The following is a 6,438-nucleotide window of genomic DNA, read 5'->3' on the forward strand; positions in this document are numbered from 1 at the left end:
AAGAGAAACGGTGGGGTGGGAGGGAATAATACCAATGAAAGGGGGGGAAACTAGGAAAGACAGTTCTAATCCCAGATTGCATTGAGACTGATTTCAACAAGACCAAAATATACATTACACAATACTGTACCTAAATTACCTTCTGTCCACTGTGCAGCTTGTCCAATGATCGTGGTGTTGTAACATGAACAAAGTCAGCTGACAGACACTGAAGCGAGTGGATACAGAAGTGATTTATTCAACAAAAATGAGCAACAGGTGCAGATTGAGTCACTCATTGAAGAGGAGGCCTCCAGGCCCAATATTACATGACATTTTTATATGCTGAAGATCAAACAATTCTATAGTTACAATGTATCTTCAATGCTTCCTTTGAATTACATACAGTTTCCACACACCTCCTTCTTCGTACCCACACTCCAGACACCCAAAGTGAATGTTAATCTCCACTGGCTGTAGGCCACATTCATGCACCTGGGGTCTAGTTGTTCTGAGCTGCAGTTTAAATCCAAACTGCAATCCACAAAGTTTGTTGCTGGTGAAATTAATATTTGCTATATACCCCCAACTCCAGAATACACCCCAAGAGCACACCCACTGAGAAATGAAATTCCTTCTATGTTTACTTAACTGTGGACGTTCATTCTGCCTCACTCCAACCTATCTCCTTCAAACTCGGTACCCACATTTTCTGAGCTCAAAGTTCAAAGTAAACTTATTGTCAAAGTACATACAATATCACCATATATAACCCTGATATTCATTTTCTTGCAGACATGCTCAGTAAATCCAAGAACCATAATAGAATCAATAAAAGATCGCAAGCAACAGGATTGTCAGAACGTTCGGATATGGCCCAAGTGTGGAGCAAGAGACACTGAACCGGGTCCACAGATCACAGGTTTTAGTGTGAACAGAGTTAGAGGGAAAAGAAAACAATAAACACTAGGCCAAACAGGGCCATTAACTAAAACTCTCAAGTGGAAAATAAAGCCAACATCGCGGCTGAAAGGAATAACTAAATATAAAATGAATTCCGCTAGTCTTCAGAGTCAGTTGACTGGACAGTCCAATTTCTCAGGTGAGGCCAAATGCAAGCAGGAAGTGAAACATTGCTGTGCTTTGCTCAAGTCTCGACAAGTGCTACGATGAAAAGAATGGAGTTAAATACCAACACAATGAAATAATTAGCTGACATGAGCATATTCACGAGCGCAGTTGCTGTATCTGCTGTGCTGTCAAATCCATGGTTGTGACAAAGATGGCTCATGTGCAATTTTTAAAAAAAAGTACACTGGTAGGCTAGATTTATTGTTTGTGTGCACATTCCATGTTCTATATTTAATATTGAAATAAAATTTAAATATCAACTCACAAATCTGCACCACTACAATCCTTCAAGGAGCTATACTGCCATCACTTCCTCAGAAAGGCTCCAATCTGCTGGATGAGGGATCAACTAAATCTCCACTTTCAAGATGGCCTGACTGCATGGTTCTCAGTGTTAGCAAAGACTACTTGCTTTGTAAGGAACTACTCAGACACTTGTGTTTTTAAACACAGTGACTCAGAGTCCTGGCAGTGATAAACTGCTCAGACATCGACAGAAACTGCCACAAAACCCACCACCACCCCAGCCCAAGTGAGACTTCCATGCAGATGCATGGAGGTCGGTCACCAGTGGTGTGCCTTAGGGATCTGTTCTGGGACCCCCACCCTTCGTGATTTTTATAAATGATCTGGATGAGGAAGTGGAGGCATGGGTTAGCATATTTTCTGATGACACAAAGGTTGGAGGTGTTGTGGATAGTGTGGAGGGCTGACAGAGGTTACAGCGGGACATTGATAGGATGCAAAAATGGGCTGAGAAGTGGCAGATGGAGTTCAACCCAGATAAGTGTGAGGTGGTTCATTTTGGTAGGTCAAATATGGTGACAGAATATAGTATTAATGGGAAGACTCTTGGCAGTGTGGAGGATCAGAGGGATCTTGGGGTCTGAGTCCATAGGACGCTCAAGGCTGCTGCGCAGGTTGACTCTGTGGTTAAGAAAGTATACGGTGCATTGGCCTTCAGCAATCGGGATTGAGTTTAAGAGCCGAGAGGTAATGTTGCAGCTATATAGGACCCTGGTCAGACCCCACTTGGAGTACTGTGCTCAGTTCTGGTCACCTCACTATTGGAAAGATGTGGAGACCATAGAAAGGGTGCAGAGGAGATTTACAAGGATGCTGCCTGGATTGAGGGGCATGCCTTATGAGAACAGGTTGAATGAACCTGGCCTTGGAGCGACGGAGGATGAGCGGTGACCTGATAGAGGTGTACAAGATGATGAGAGGCATTGAGCATGTGGATAGTCAGAGGCTTTTTCCCAAGGCTGAAATGGCTAGCACAAAAGCGCATAGTTTTAAGAGGCTTGGAAGTAGGTGCAGAGGAGCTATCAGGGGTAAGTTTTTTTACGCAGAGAGTGGCACTGCATTGCTGCCACAAAAGGATGTTGGGAATGGCAAGGGTAGAGCGCCGTGGAAGGGGTGGGGGACAGGCGGCAGAGAAGGAGTGCCAGGGGCATTGGTATCACTGATGCAGACACACTCAGCACCGAGACACCAGGCAAGGTCATTTGATTCCAAACGATTGGTTTATTGATCATTAAAGAATGTCTCTCTGCTGCTTCCCACTCCCTCCCCTCTCCCTTCCACTCTTCCCAATTATGATTTTCCCCTCCCTGCCTCTTTCCCACTCCCAGTCCACAATCGAGACCCATAACAGAATTAGGTTTATCATCACTCACATATGTCATGAAATGTCTTTTTTTTGTGACAGCAGTAGAGTGCAACACATAAAATTACTACAGTACTGTGCAAAAGTCTTAGGCACCCAAGTTATATATGTGTGACTAAGACGTTTATATGGTACTCTAAGTGCAGAATAACACCAAGCTTGCCAAGCTTCCTAGCACTAAATGAAAGAATAACACAGTGCTTCAAGTTTTATATCAGGTCATTAGGCAGCCATCATTAAAAGCGGTGAACTCATTAAAGACTCCATTTCCCAGGACATGGCCTATCCTCATTGCCACCATCAGGAAGGAGGTACAGAAGCCTGAAGGCACACAACAATTCAGGAACAGCTTCTTCTCCACTACCATCCGATATCTGAATAGACATTGAACCCATGAATACTACCTCACTACTTTTTAAAGTTTCTATTTTTTGGTACTTCTTATTTAATTTTACTATTATATACACACACACACACACACACACACACACACACACACACAGACTGTAATTGATAGATTTTTCTCCCTATTATTAAGTATTGCATTGTACTGCTGCCACAAAATCAACAAATTTCACAGCATATGCTGGTGATATTAAAGCTGATTCTGATTCTGAAATATCTGAATATCCTTATAATATTTCTCACCGATTGCAAACCTTTAAAGATTCATGCACTGTTAAATCGATACCTTTGCTTGAACACTGGTCTCCCCAGAATGGAATCCTCGCACCTGCCGTTTCTACCTCCTACCCAAGATCCACAGCAGATAAAGTGGGTGCTGTAGTAGTCTGGCAGACTGACCCCTACCTTGCCGAGGCCCAGCTACAACTCTCAGACACTTCCTTTTACTTACCCCTCGAACAGGATCCCACTAGGGAGCACCAGGCCATTACCTCCCACACCATCGCTGACCTTATTAGCTCTGGGGATCTCCCATCCACTGCCACCCACCTCATTGTTCCCACACCACGCACCTCCCATTTCTACCTCCTACCCAAGATCCACAAACCCACTTGTCCAGGTAGACCCATTGTTTCAGGTTGCTCCTGCCGCACTGAACTCAAATCACCATACATCAATTCTGTCTTATCCCCTCTAGTTCAGTCCCTTCTCTTAATTCCTCCGTCTCTACCACATCAGGATGAGGCTTTTCATTCTAGAATGAAGGAGATGTCCTCCTTTTTCAAAGAAAGTGTCTTCCCTTCTTCCACCATTAATGCTGCCCTCAACCACAGCTCTTCCATTTCAAGCATGTCTGCTCTTACCCCATCCTCCCGCCACCCTTCCAGGGATAGGATTCCTCTTGTCCTCACCTACCACCCCACTGGCCACCACATTCAGCGCATAATTCTCTGGAACTTCCGCCATCTCCAACGGGATCCCACCACCAAGCTCATCTTTCCCTCTCAGCCACTTTCTGCTTTCTGCAGGGATCGCTCCCTATGCAACTCCCTGGTCCATTCGTTCCCCGCCTGCCACTGATCTCCTTCCTGGCACTTACTCTTGCAAGTGAAACAAGTACCACACCTGCCCCTACACCTCCTCCCTCACTACCATGCAGGAACCCAAACAGTCCTTCCAGGTGAGGTGACACTTCATTTCTTAGTCTGTTGGGGTCATAAACTGTGTCTGATATTCCCGGTGTGGCCTCCTGTATATCAGTGAGCACCGACATAGATTGGGAGACCATTTCACTGAGCATCTACGCTCCATCCGCCTGAAGAAGGATCTCTCAGTGGATTCCACTTCCCATTCCCACTCCGATATGTCAATCCATGGCCTGTCACAATGAAGCCACACTCAGGTTGGAGGAACAACACCTTATATTCCATCTGAGAAGCCTCCAACCTGATGGCACGAACATCGATTTCTCAAATTTCCGGTAATGGCTTTCGGATTCGTTTTTGAGCCTCTCAATTTGGACCTTCTGAGGATCCCAAGTACTCATATTTTATTGACTCCTGTCATATGCCTTTTGCCAATCACCTGTCCAGCTCTTGGCTCCATCCCTCCCCCTCCTGTCTTCTCCTATCATTTCAGATCTCCCCCTCCCCCTCCCACTTTCAAATCTCTTACTAGCTCTTCCTTCAGTTAGTCCTGACGAAGGGTCTCGGCCTGAAACGTCGACTGTACCTCTTCCTAGAGATGCTGCCTGGCCTGCTGCGTTCACAGGCAACTTTTATGTGTGTTGGTTGAAAATCCAGCATCTGCAGATTTTCTCGTGCTCACTCATCACCTTGTATTTCTCTCCCCACCCCCCACCCCTGCACCTTTTAAACCTACTCATCTTTTTTTTCTCCAGTCCTGCCAAAGGGTCTCAGCCCAAAACGTCAATTGTACTTTTTTTTCCCCATAGATGCTGCCTGGCCTGATGAGCTTCTCTAGAATTTTGTGTGTGTCGCTTGGATTTCCAGCAACTACAGATTTTCTCTTGTTACAGATTACTGCGGTTTCAAATTTAATTCTGTGAACTCCCTTATGCAACATTATCTTTACTAAATGAGATCTTGCAGATGAGGATGTGCTGCTGCCTCACAGCTCCAAGAGACAAGGGTTCAATCCCAAACACCGGTGCTGTCTGTGTGGAGTTACCACGTTCTCCACCGGGTATTCTGGATTCTTTCCAAATCCCAATACTGAGCCCAAAGCTTAATAGACCATCGTAAGTAATCCCTTTCTGAAGGTAAATGTAAATATGTCATCAGGAGTAGATAGACATTGACGTATAAAAAAATGACAGGGAAGTAATAGAGCGGTACAGAGGTTAGCACAACGCTTCACAGAACCAGCGACCCCGGTTCAGTTCCCGCCACGGCCTGTAAGGAGTTTGTACGTTCTCCCCGTGACCGCGTGGGTTTCCTCCGGGTGCTCTGGTTTCCTCCCACAGTCCAAAGATGTACCAGTTAGTAGGTTAATTGGTCATTGTAAATTGTCCTGTGATTAGGCTGGGGTTAAATCGGGGGATTGCTGGTGGCCTGGCTCGAAGGGCCGGAAGGGCCTATTCCACGCCAGAGTTCAATAACTAAATAAATAAACCAATATGATCTTCTTAGGACTTAATTATATTTTAAATCAATAAAAAAAAAAGCTGTTTTAGGAATGCATCTGCAAACTGAAGAAAATCAAATTTGACTTGTTTCACTGCAATTTCTAATTCTTGAACTAAGAAAATTACAAGCTCTGATGGCTTTTTTGGTCCGTTGTATGTGAATTAGCCGGAAAAACCAAAAAAAAGGACAAGCACGTTTAACTCTTCCAGTAACTAAAACCACAACAATAATCACAATTAAAATCATTAGTACACCCAAGACTTAGTAAACCTGAAACCAAAAAATACTTCACATAAGCAAAATGCTTCTGCTGAAATTCAGATCTAAACCTTAAACTTAAGACGTCACATCACTGGATTTAATTGAAAGAAATCATTTGCTTTTTGGGAGAGAAGGGTATCAAAGGAAAATCATCTCATAGCGCAAAACCTTTTATTTATTCATAATTTAGACCTACTTGTTTTATGTATATGGTATAGATGATTTAACATAACTTACTGACGGGGATTGCCGATTAAATAGAAGTTCTGTGCTCGGTGCACACCTGCTGACCACTACACTACAGGAGTGATGTGAGTATGTTAGAAAGATTGCAGAAGAGATTCA

This window comes from Mobula birostris, chromosome 6, assembly GCF_030028105.1.
Source record: "Mobula birostris isolate sMobBir1 chromosome 6, sMobBir1.hap1, whole genome shotgun sequence".
Classification (NCBI taxonomy): domain Eukaryota; kingdom Metazoa; phylum Chordata; class Chondrichthyes; order Myliobatiformes; family Myliobatidae; genus Mobula; species Mobula birostris.